The sequence below is a fragment of the Coffea arabica genome, chromosome 10e (genome assembly GCF_036785885.1).
Source record: "Coffea arabica cultivar ET-39 chromosome 10e, Coffea Arabica ET-39 HiFi, whole genome shotgun sequence".
Lineage (NCBI taxonomy): Eukaryota > Viridiplantae > Streptophyta > Magnoliopsida > Gentianales > Rubiaceae > Coffea > Coffea arabica.
The window spans coordinates 37,952,948-37,964,645 of NC_092328.1; positions in this window are offsets into that span (position 1 = coordinate 37,952,948).

An 11,698-nucleotide genomic window follows, 5' to 3' on the forward strand; every position below is an offset into this window, starting at 1 on the left:
TGAATATAGTGAATTTTGACTTTAATTTGATACATGATTGTGCAGAACATGGGAGTGAATATTTTACTATTAGATTGCACTATGGGGGCAAGTATAATGGTTCAGATTACAGATTTTATACTGGTGGTGAAGTTGATCATATAGATTTGTGTGATGGTGATAGAATGTCAGTGCTTGAGATTAATGCAATGTTAAAAAAACTGGGGTATGGGGAAGAGGAAGCTGTGTTGTACTATTACCTTGAGCCGACAAGTGCTCTACCTAATGGACTGAGGCAATTGTAAACTGATCAACATGTTAACCAGTTCTGTAGTTGGGTATAGGAATATAAGGTGATGGAAGTTTACTGTGACCATAAGACCATTGAAGAGGTATTGAAAATGCAATTCAATGAGCCTGTAGAGACACATGCAACACCACCAAAATCTGGTGTTTTGATAGAAGAAATAGATGATGAGGGCAGAGTTATAGAGGAGCCTTGTACTGATATGGTATTAACCAAAAAGCCTTTGAATACTGGAACTCAAAACCAAAAAAAAAGTGGTGCAAGTGTAAGTGAAAATTTAACAGAAAAACAGGTGCAGAAAGACATTCTTAATGAAAAGATTCCAACCTCACATGCTGAAATTGAAGGTGGCAAACAAAAGACAACAACTAAAACAGTTGGAGGGGTAGGTACTAGTAAGGGTAGAGACAATGATGCTGCTGATGACACGAGCAGCAGCTCAGATAATGAGCAGTTCAGTGCTGATGATAATTTCTGCAGAGATGACTTGATGTTTGAGGATGCAGGTAGTCTAGATGAAACAGAAAATGACCAGCAATCTGTGGGAAGCCAGCAGAATGAGCATGAAGATGTGACTGGAACTTCTAACATTCATACCCAACAATCATAAAAGAAAGGCAGAAAAAATAAAGCAAGACAGCCTGCAACTTTTGGTTTAAAAACTATAGATGTTGGAGTTGCATTTGATGGGGACAAAATAGATGATCAACTAGATAGTGGTGAAGAGTCATCTAAGGAAAGGGGAGGAAATATCCCCAAATTCATTGACTTTATCCCAGAGAGGGACATGAAGAATCCAAGGTTCTTTAAAGGGCAAAGATTTGCTAATAGCAGAGAGTTCAAAGAAACTCTTAAAAGCTATGCAATTGTTAATGGTAAACCCGTGAAGCCTTGCAAAAATGAGAGAAAAAGAGTTAGAGCAAAATGGTAATCCCCCTGTAGGTGGTTTGTTTTTGCCTCAACAGTAAATTGTCTAGGCACAAATGACTTAATGGTGAAGTCAATCTATGATAAGCATGAAAACTGTGGTCATGCTTGGAAGAATAGAGCTATTACCTCAAAGTGGTTGTCAAATAGGTATGAAGAGAGGTACAGGTCCAATCTACAACTGCCTGTGAAAGAGTTAATACAAACAGTTGATGAAGAGTATAGGTCCAAAATCACTAGAGCAGTGGCATATAAAGCAAGAGCACTAGCTACTCAAACTGTGAAGGGTTCAGCTGAAGAGCAGTACAAACTTTTGGGTAGGTACTCTGAGGAGCTTAAAAAGACTCATCCAGGTACAACGACTGAAATTATGTTCACTCTATTCAGAAAACCTGGTGCTAATCCAACATTCATGTGATACTATTGCTGTTTGGGGCCACTTAAGCGGGGATTTTTTAGTGGCTGCAGGCCACTAATAGGTCTTGATGGTTGTCATATTAAAGGAACTCATCGTGATCAATTACTAACAGCTATGGGTGTTGACCCTAACAATGGATGGTGGCCCATTGCATGGGCAGTTGTTGAAAAAGAAGCTGGAGAGCAATGGAAATGGTTCCTTCAACTCCTTGCTGATGACCTGAATATTGACAATCAACATCATTACAACTTCATTTCTAATCAACAAAAGGTAAGAATATCAATATAGTTTGAGTGTTAACAATTGTTCCAATAGAAACGATATTTTTCATATTTATCAGTTTGAGTGTTGACTCATGTTTTTTTACCTTTGTAAAGGGATTGGACAGAGCTATGTCTAAGATACTTCTTGGAGTGACCATAGATATTGTGTACATCATATGTACATAAATTTTAAAAAGAAACATCCCGGCAAAGCTTTAACGTCCAAGATGTGGAGTATAGCCACTAGTACAAGTATGGAAGAGTTCAACAAGGCCATGGAAGACATGAAAGATTTTGACTGTGAGGCCTTTAAATGGGTGAAAAAAGCACCTCATGCCAGGCACTGGTGCAAGGCATTTTTTCCAGTCCATACGAAATGTGATATGTTGGTAAACAATATTTGTGAAACCTTCAATGCGTTCATTCTTGAAGCCAGAGACAAACCAATAATATCAATGCTTGAACAAATAAGAGAGAAGGCGATGCAGAGGATCCAACAAAGAAGAGAAGGGATATCTAAATAGACTGAACCAGTAGGGCCCCTAATCAAGGAATTGATTAAGGATAGAATTAAGCAGGCTTGCCTTTGGGAGCCAATCTGGAATGGTTTGTATGGCTACCAAGTGAAAGGTCCTCGGGCAGCTCAATATGCAGTAGATTTCAGGAAAAACACATGCACGTGCCAACTTTGAGAGATAAGTGGGATTCCGTATATTCATGCCATTTCTACAATGCTGATGTCTGATAGAAATCCAATGCAGTTCACAGCCCCATGCTACTCAAGAGAGTTGTTTGCTAAAATTTATGAGAATGTCTTGTAGCCAATTAGTGGGGTCTCACTTTGGCCTAATTCTGAGCATTTGGAAATGGATCCTCCAGTCGCTTGTGTACAACTTGGAAGGCCGAAAAAGGCTAGAAGAAGGGATATAACAGAGGAAAAGGGAAATGGTACCAAGCTGCGCAAGATAGTTGTGATACACTGTAGAAAATGTGAAGAGACTGGCCACAATGCTGTAACTTGTTCAAGAGATAGAGGGGCTGAGCAGCAACAACAAAGCCAAAATTCAGAAAAGTAACAGTCCAAATGAGTATGAAATTTGAATTTTCACTAACATTGTTTGTACATTAGTCCACATATTGATCTGCTCGGATTTACACTTTCAGGGAATGAGAGGAAAGCAGGGTGTACCTGAATCTTCTCATGCAAATAAAGAGCAGGGACAGCAATCTAGATAGCCTACCTAACAGCAGAATCAATCACAAAACAACCACAACAACAGCCTTCTCAAGCTAGACAACAACACCAACCACCAGCCTTCAGTCAATCAACACAACAGCAAAAGCAACAACAACCACCCCAGAATCAAGCCTCCAGGACAAAGAAAAACAATACATTGACTGATGCTGAAAAGGGAAGGATAAACTCCAACTATGCTTATCTTGGAAAGCAACCTCCTTTTACTGTAGGAAGATGGAAAGGAATATGGGGCAAAGGTAGAGCCACAAGAAGTGGTATTCAGAATCAAAGTGAAAGTGCTGGTGGAAGAGGAAGAGGAAGTGAGAATCCAAATCAAGATGAAGTTGCTGGTACAGGAGGAAGAAGAAATGTCAATCAAACTCAAAGTGAGGATGCTGGTGCAAGAGGAAGAGGAAGAGGACGTGTGCCTTCATCTTCAATTAACTATTAGATTTGTAGCCTAGTCAATGGCATTGGATGCCCCTTTACTTTTGCTTCCAGAACATGACTTATCTTGTGCTATGTCGAGCATGAAAATGACTTGTCTTTTTGGTAGTTTATTCGTAGATGTCATACGGTTGGACCACCTTTTGTTGTCTTGACTCTTGGTATTAATGATGTAATTATATGTTAGCAGTTGATATTTAATCAAAAAGGTTTTTGGTTTCCCTATGTTCTATCATAATCCAGTTTTACACTATTCTAGCTTTTCCATTGTTAAACATGTTAAAATGAACACGTCAAACATGCCATTGTTCCAATTGTACATTGCTCACAAAAACAGAATAAACCAATATGATGTGATCATTAAAGCAAAACATGCTTTTCCAATACGTTCTGTGTCCAATTAAAGCAAAACATGCTTTTCCATTCACCCATGAACTATATTTGTACATTACATTCCAGTTCCACTTTCTTCATTCCTTTGCTTATAATACATCTTTTCTGGGGTAATTACAATAGATCGTTATTTCCTAAATTTCCAAACACCCAGACTGCAAATCCTGCTAACACAAAGCCATAGGTGATTGCAAGAGCTGCAGCAAACTTCCTCTCCCTTGATGCATGCTGAATATTTCCTCTGGTTAGGAGCTCTAGGGCAATTCGAAAACTTATGCTCAATACTACCGCACCTGAAACACTTTCCTTGCTTTTTCCAGCACTCGACCTTAGTGTGGTTAATCTTGCCACAATATCCACAATTTGCGTGAGAAGTGACGGCTTGACCAATTTGAGGTTTTCCTTTGTATTTCTTCTCCAGTTCTACGTTTTTGCGTAGCAACTCAGTTTTCTCTGCATATTCTTGTTTCCACCGTCCTTCCTAGTAGTCAGCCAATTTCCTTTGAAATTCTACCTCATTTCGAAGAATGTCTATTTCCTTACGCATCTTTTCCGAAATTGTCATCTTACTAGTTGGCTTAAGTCAAATGCTAGCCTGCCAGGCAAATCAAATGATCAAAATGAGTAGCTATTCATAATGGAAGCTCGAGTCATATTACTCTTTCATTCTTTTGCTTATAGGTTACCCCGGAATATAAATTTTAACTATTCTATGCTTAATACGGGCAAGCTCTTAAGTCTCCACGAGATTACTATCATTACTTACAAGCACAACAAGATACGGGGACCTTATTCCTTAATATAAAAATTCCATGTCTTAGTTCACTTTCCAATGCTTATCTAAAAAATTGTTCGAGAAGAAATCATAACCTCTTGCTATCATTAGTGCCTTATTGTATACTTTCAAATCAATCTTACTATTTCGACGTTAGATTTTTTTTGAAACTTAGATAGGCGAACTTCGAGTATCATTCCATTTTCATACCTCTCTTGATTTTTAGGTTGGCTTATTGGTCTAGAGTTTTGGTGCTCAACCAAAATGCTAGGACATCAATCGTATGGTCAATAGCAGTAGCTATGTGATTGTTTTCCTTCGTTTCTAGGATTTTGGTTCGGTCCAGCAGTCGTTCTCTAACCATTCCCTTGAGCTTGGGGTTGCTTAACCCCTCGCCCTCGGTCCCTTTCCACTTTTTTGGCAGCTCATAAATTTAACATTTAAAAAGGCATGACATAAAATGAGTGCACATAAACGAAGTTTGAAAAGTGACACTTTGATCATGCCAACCAAATATGAAGTCATAAAGCACTAAAGCCAAGCATCTCATGAGTAACGTTTAATTGTTTAAAAAAGATAAGAAACATAGTGAAACAAAATACAAATTGCAATGCCCTTTAAGCGAGCACCACCCCGTCTATCTTTGACAAAGCAGTTAAAGTAGACTGAGTCACTAGCTTAGTGATTGGTGGAGCCAGAAGTCTCTGCTATTTCAGTAGGATCATTTTCATTTTCTGCACTAGCAGTTTTAATCTCATGTTGCTTATTGAGTATCTTGTTATTCTTCACTTGTTCAACCAAGGTAATACACCCAACCATCGACTTATCCGTCCGGTCTCTAATTTCGTGTACTACCCTAACAAGTCGGTTCTTAGCTCCTTGAAGCTGCTCACTAGGAGCCTTTGTCTTTTCCTTGCTCCTCAAGTACCTTTGTCTCCACTTCAGGAATTCTAGTAATCTTGGCATCCACAATTACCCTCAGTTCTCAAGTATCCTCTCGAACTACCCCTGTTTCCTCGGATAGCCATCTCCAATCATTGACCCCCGTAACACTCTGTTATTTGGGTACGAGTAAGTCCCCTAGCAATCACATGGGGTCCTAGTTCAGCAAGTTGGATTATATCTCCAATAAATTTTTCCTAGGCCTTTCTCAATAACGGATTACCGGAAGGCGTCCCCGAGACGGTTCAATAGCACCGTTAACTTCCGTAACTTACAATTAAAATTAAAAACTTAAATGAGTCCAAGTATACTGAATAAACTAGATTTGGTCATCTCATACTATCCCACATATCTCTTACAAGGTCGAGACTCCCAATTGTCCATTAATTCAAACCTAGGTTCTAATTTTCGTCCCCACAAGCGGTCACTTAACTTCCTAACCAGTTCCACAGTCCGGCATCCTAAACTTTTAAGCTTAGGATACACTACAAAGATCTGAAACCTAAACTCTGATACTAACTGTGACGCCATCACTTCTCCCCAAGGCGAACCAAAGGATATCCGCGGAGCGCCTGTCCAGCTCTCGCCAGGACTCAAGGCAATTCGATTCAAGTTTAACGATACATGACAATTAATACAAGCCTAATAAAGAAAAGTCGCTTCCATAATCGAATATCCAAGTCTCACACCACGAGTTCAAGATACATCAGTTATCCAATTCTTACATTAGGTTACCAAAAGATACATCAATTTCCAAAATATACAACAGCCACAATTTCTAGTCAATTACATTTAAAATCTTAATACAAAAGTACATCCAGAGGTTTTCTCCGAGTTTCACTCCATGTCCATTCCTATTAAGGAAAACAAATCTACGGGGTAAGCGATTGCTCGTGAGGCCAAGAAACAAACAGGCAAGCACGTTGTCCAAATAACAATCCCATTTAACAAGAAAAACAATAATATTCGGGTAATTAACAATTCAAGTGAAATATAAACAGAAACAATTCAAGGATATGGTAGCTCTCAGGAGCTAAGTTCCACTTGCTTTGCCAGATCTCAATCGTATACCTTCCCGTGGTAACTCTCCGTCAACCAGATCGGTATTTCCAATCCGTAGACTCCCCTTTACTTCACAAGTCCTTCCACCTTACAACCCCCCACCGGGCCTGAACGTCGATAAAGGCGCCGCTGCACGAGTAGGCCAAGCAAGATCTCTCCAATAGATCAAACTTATCATTTCATTCCCATGACTCACCAAGATTCCCGACCATTCCCATGCAGGCTCGAGTCCCAAGGTCGGCCTATGGGTTTGGGTGTCCCCAATTTAACATTTATGAGTCGAGGAGATTCACTCCAACGACGTATGCAGTCATAGCATACCATTTCATTTCATTCAATCATTCATTTCATTTCAATTGATTCAATCATTTTCAATCAATTCAATCATGGTTCATTTAAATGAGAACGAGTGCGATAAAGTACACACTCGACTCAACACTTAATGCCATGACAACTAATGATGTTGCATATACTGATTTAGAGACTTGATAAAGTTGGATAAGATGTGAACAATAAAAATAAAAGGGAAAGCCTATCGTGTTTGGTCTTTTAAGACAAACTAACAAGTTTGAATGGCCAATTTGTGACGCTCCCACTTCTCCCCAAGGCGAACCAAAAGGTATCCGCGGGGCTCCTGTCCAGCTCACGCTAGGATTCAAGACAATTCGATTCAAGCTTAGCGATACATGACAATTAATACAACCTAATAAAGAAAAGTCGCTTCCATAATCGAATATCCAAATCTCACACCACGAGTTCAAGATACACCAGTTATCCAATTCTTACATTAGGTTACCAAAAGATATATCAATTCTCAAAATATACAATAGCCACAATGTCTAGTCAATTACATTTAAAACCCTAATACAAAACTACATCTAGAGGGTTTCTCCAAGTTTCACTCCATGTCTATTCCTGTTAAGGAAAACAAATCTACGGGGTGAGCGATTGCTCGTGAGGCCAAGAAACACATATGCAAACACGTTGTCCAAATAACAATCCCATTTAACAAGAAAAACAATAACATTCGGGTAATTAACAATTCAAGTGAAATATAAACAGAAACAATTCAAGGATATGGTAGTTCTCTGGAGCTAAGTTCCACATGCTTTGCCAGATCTCAATCGTATACCTTCCCGTGGTGACTCTCTATCAACCGGATCGGTATTTCCAATCCGTAGGCTCCCCTTTACTTCACAAGTCCTTCCACCTGACAACCCCCCACCGGGCCCGAACGTCGATAAAGGTGCTACTGCACGAGTAGGCCAAGCAAGATCTCTCCAATAGATCAAACTTATCATTTCATTCCCATGGCTCACCAAGGTTCCCGACCATGCCCATGCCGGCTCGAATCCCAAGGTCGACCTATGGGTTTGGGCGTCCCCCATTTAACATTTATGAGTTGAGGAGATTCACTCTAACGACGTATGCAGTCATAGCATACCATTTCATTTCATTCAATCATTTAATGCATTCAATCATTCATTTCATTTCAATTGATTCAGTCATTTTCAATCAATTCAATCATGGTTGATAAGTGACTAATTTACGTAATAATTGTATGACATTTTATATTATTTTTAGTCACTTTGGTTATATTATTGGAAGAATATGAATCATTTTGGCTATAATTGGTGAATAAATGTTTTTAAGTGATTAAATGAGGTTTTTATCACTTTTTACTTGGATTTTGTGTATTTTGACAGTTTTGACACATTTTCGTATTTCGGCTATACCTTGAGCTACAATGATCGGATTGGGATGTTCTTGAACCCATTTGAAGATAAGAGATAGATCTACAACTTTGGTGAAGACATCTAAATCCAGTTTGAAGGTTTTCCAGGTCAAAATTCCGAATTACAATAGCAAATTTCTACTGGTCGAAGCTGGAACAGGGCAATGAGCAGGTAAGGGTATTTCGGTCATTGCTCAGCCTACACAAATCCAAATGAGGTGATTCTTGATGCATTGGAAAGCTAACTCAAAGGGATACAAGTTTCATGTTTTGGTCAAGAGTTAAATCAGCTTTTATCATCAAGAAAAATGCAGTTGAAATTGAGTCAAAATCGGAGCAGAGCTGGAAATTGAACCAGAAGTGACCAAATGGTCACTGTATCAATCCGGCCGGAATTTGGCCGGATTTAAGGCCGGATTTATGGCCGGATTGCGGTCAGAAAAGGCTGCTCTGTACGCGTAAAACTCAATTTCACTCCCACCAACTCACATGTGATGCTATACATGTGAGAAACATTCCCAGCTGTAAAAGGGAGATGTAATCCTCATTTCTTGACCACCTTTCATCATTAAAGAGCCAAATTCATTGCAAGAAGAGAGATGGGAGTTCATAGCAAAATAATAGAGAGACATACGGGAGAAGCTTGGAGTCTGCAGAAATGTAGCTCTTTCATCTCCCTAGTGTTAGTTTAGCTTAGTATAGAGTAGTGTAGCTTTTCCATTCTTGTTTATTATCTAGATTAGGATGAAGATGGAGGATGAAGAAGGCAAGGAAGAAAGCTCATGTGACAAGGGTTTTATTCCTTCCAAACTCTTTATCTTTTGTATTTGATTCCAAGTTTAGTTAATAGACAAGTTCTGGATTTTGTGTTCATTATGTGTTTCTAAAGTTTATACCTTGGGTTTGGTTGAACTTTCTATAATTATTAGTGTTTATTATTTGGTTATTTGATTGCTATGATTTGAGCAAGTTATTTAGCACTTTGGCTCTTTAAATCATGATTAATCTGGTACCATTGATTGTGATTATCTAAGGTGTTGTTTCTGCAATGGAAATTGAGATTTAACACTAGTTCAAGAAGTGCTAAACATAGGAAGTACACTCACGAAAGTAGAGGTGCATCTATGTGGTTTTTAGTGATTATTTCATGTAATTTCATTGAATAAATGAACTTGTAGCTAATTTCATAACCATGAGAATAGGTATGGATTAGTTATAAGTATAATTGATTCACTACGAAAGTAGGATTCAAATGCATAAGGAAATTACACCATAATTAGCCTAGATGTAGTACTCAATGATCCAAATATAACACTTGCATGAGTAGTTAGGGATACCACAACCTAAGGAGCTTTCATTTGTTATTTTGTATAATTTCAGTAGGTTAAATTTGTTATGATTCATTGATAGTCTAAATAATAGAGAAGCTTTAGTAATACCGGTAATTGTTCACTCTTCCCTGTGGGATCGACCCGATATATACCCTAAACTACTAGTTGATCTGTATACTTGCAGTGAACGGGTGTAATTCGGTATTTTTTAGCTTGCACGTATGTAAAATACCCGTCAATGGTTCATTTAAATGAGAACGAGTGCGATAAAGTACACACTCGACTCAATAGTTAAAGCCATTCTATTCATAACTGGTAAATTCACATAATTTTAACTATTCATGCACTGACACACACCAATCAAAAACAAGGAAGTAATGCCCACTTGAGGGTTCAGGCGTCCACCGTGGGATTCTCTTGAGTGCCTGGGTAATTAACAATTAACCATTACACACTATCGTTTAAAACCCCTAATTATCAAGAAAGATTGCCCTCATTTATAATCTTAGAGAATATCATGAAAATGAGCCTTAATTACTCGTAAATCAAGGCTCAAAAGTGGGGTTTTAATAGTACAAGAAAATCTAATTTTCATCTTTGAAATCAAATGTAAAACGATCAAGTAATATCGAAAGAAAATGGAGAGTTCTAAATCTCGATTTCCTTTAAGTTCAGAAATTTCAGATTTGAGGTGCGATCTTTAAAAATCATATCTCTCTCTCGGTAGGTCCAAAATTGGAAAACTTGGTACCGTTGGAAACTACTTATAGAGTACTAAAAATTTCTAGAAGACACTTTTCCATGATTCAAAATGGAATATACTCGAATTTCGGCCTCAAGTTGCTGATTTGAACTCCCCGGACAGATTCGGGGTTGATTTTTGACAAACTTTGAAAATTCGGCAAAATTGACAGAATACGAACTAGTCTGTAAAATTTGGAATTCAATTAGAGTTACAATCAAAGTTTAAATCACAACAAACAGCACACGAATCGGAGTTTTGAGCGCCAAGACAGAGCAGATCAAAGTTGGCCAAAAATCGAGACTGTTAGGCAATTTTCCAGTTTTGGAAGTTCAACTTTGGTAACTTATTCGTACGTCAAAACAGTTTTGGAACAACACCAAAATTGGGACAATTCAACTCACATATGAGGACTACCCCTCTACCAAATTTTACTTCAAAATTCACAAGGGAAGGTAGTTAACTAAACTACCAAAATTCAAGGGAATCCGAAGACAAATCTGTCTTCAAGCTTCCGTTTTCCGTTTTCAAATGTTTGGCCAAACAAATCATCTCAAACATGGTTCATTTATGAAGAAAAGGTCTAATAAACATCCAACATATATTTGGTTGGTGATTGACACCAAAAGTTTCAAAATAACAAGTCCCAATTCGAAATAAGCCATTGGCTAGCCCAAAATTAGGGTTTTCTTTCTCTAGTGCAGGTCTGTAATTAGGCCATAATTCACTCAATTCAACTTGGAATTAAACATGGTTGGTGGTGTTGGAAACCAAATTCACTGGGCTACAATTCATCAGAAGAAATCGTTTTAAAATTCTATCCATAGCTAGCTCAAATTTAAGCAACAAGTCCCATCACCTCATTGACTCTCTAGCAGAGTAACAAAACAGTACAGGTAACTTTGAAGAGCTGGTACGGTTTACTCAAGTTGAATCAGGGGATGCATTTTATACCGTTAGAAAACTAGAAGTTTCTAGTTTCTAATGCCACAAATGGCACTCGATTTCGACGTTGGAGCAAAGAGTTATGATTGTTCAAAGTTCACTGCCAGAGCACCTCTGTACACGTTTTCCAGTTTTGAAACCATTTTGAAAATTCAACTTTTAGCCAACTAAATCAAATGATTTTTAGTGGAAACT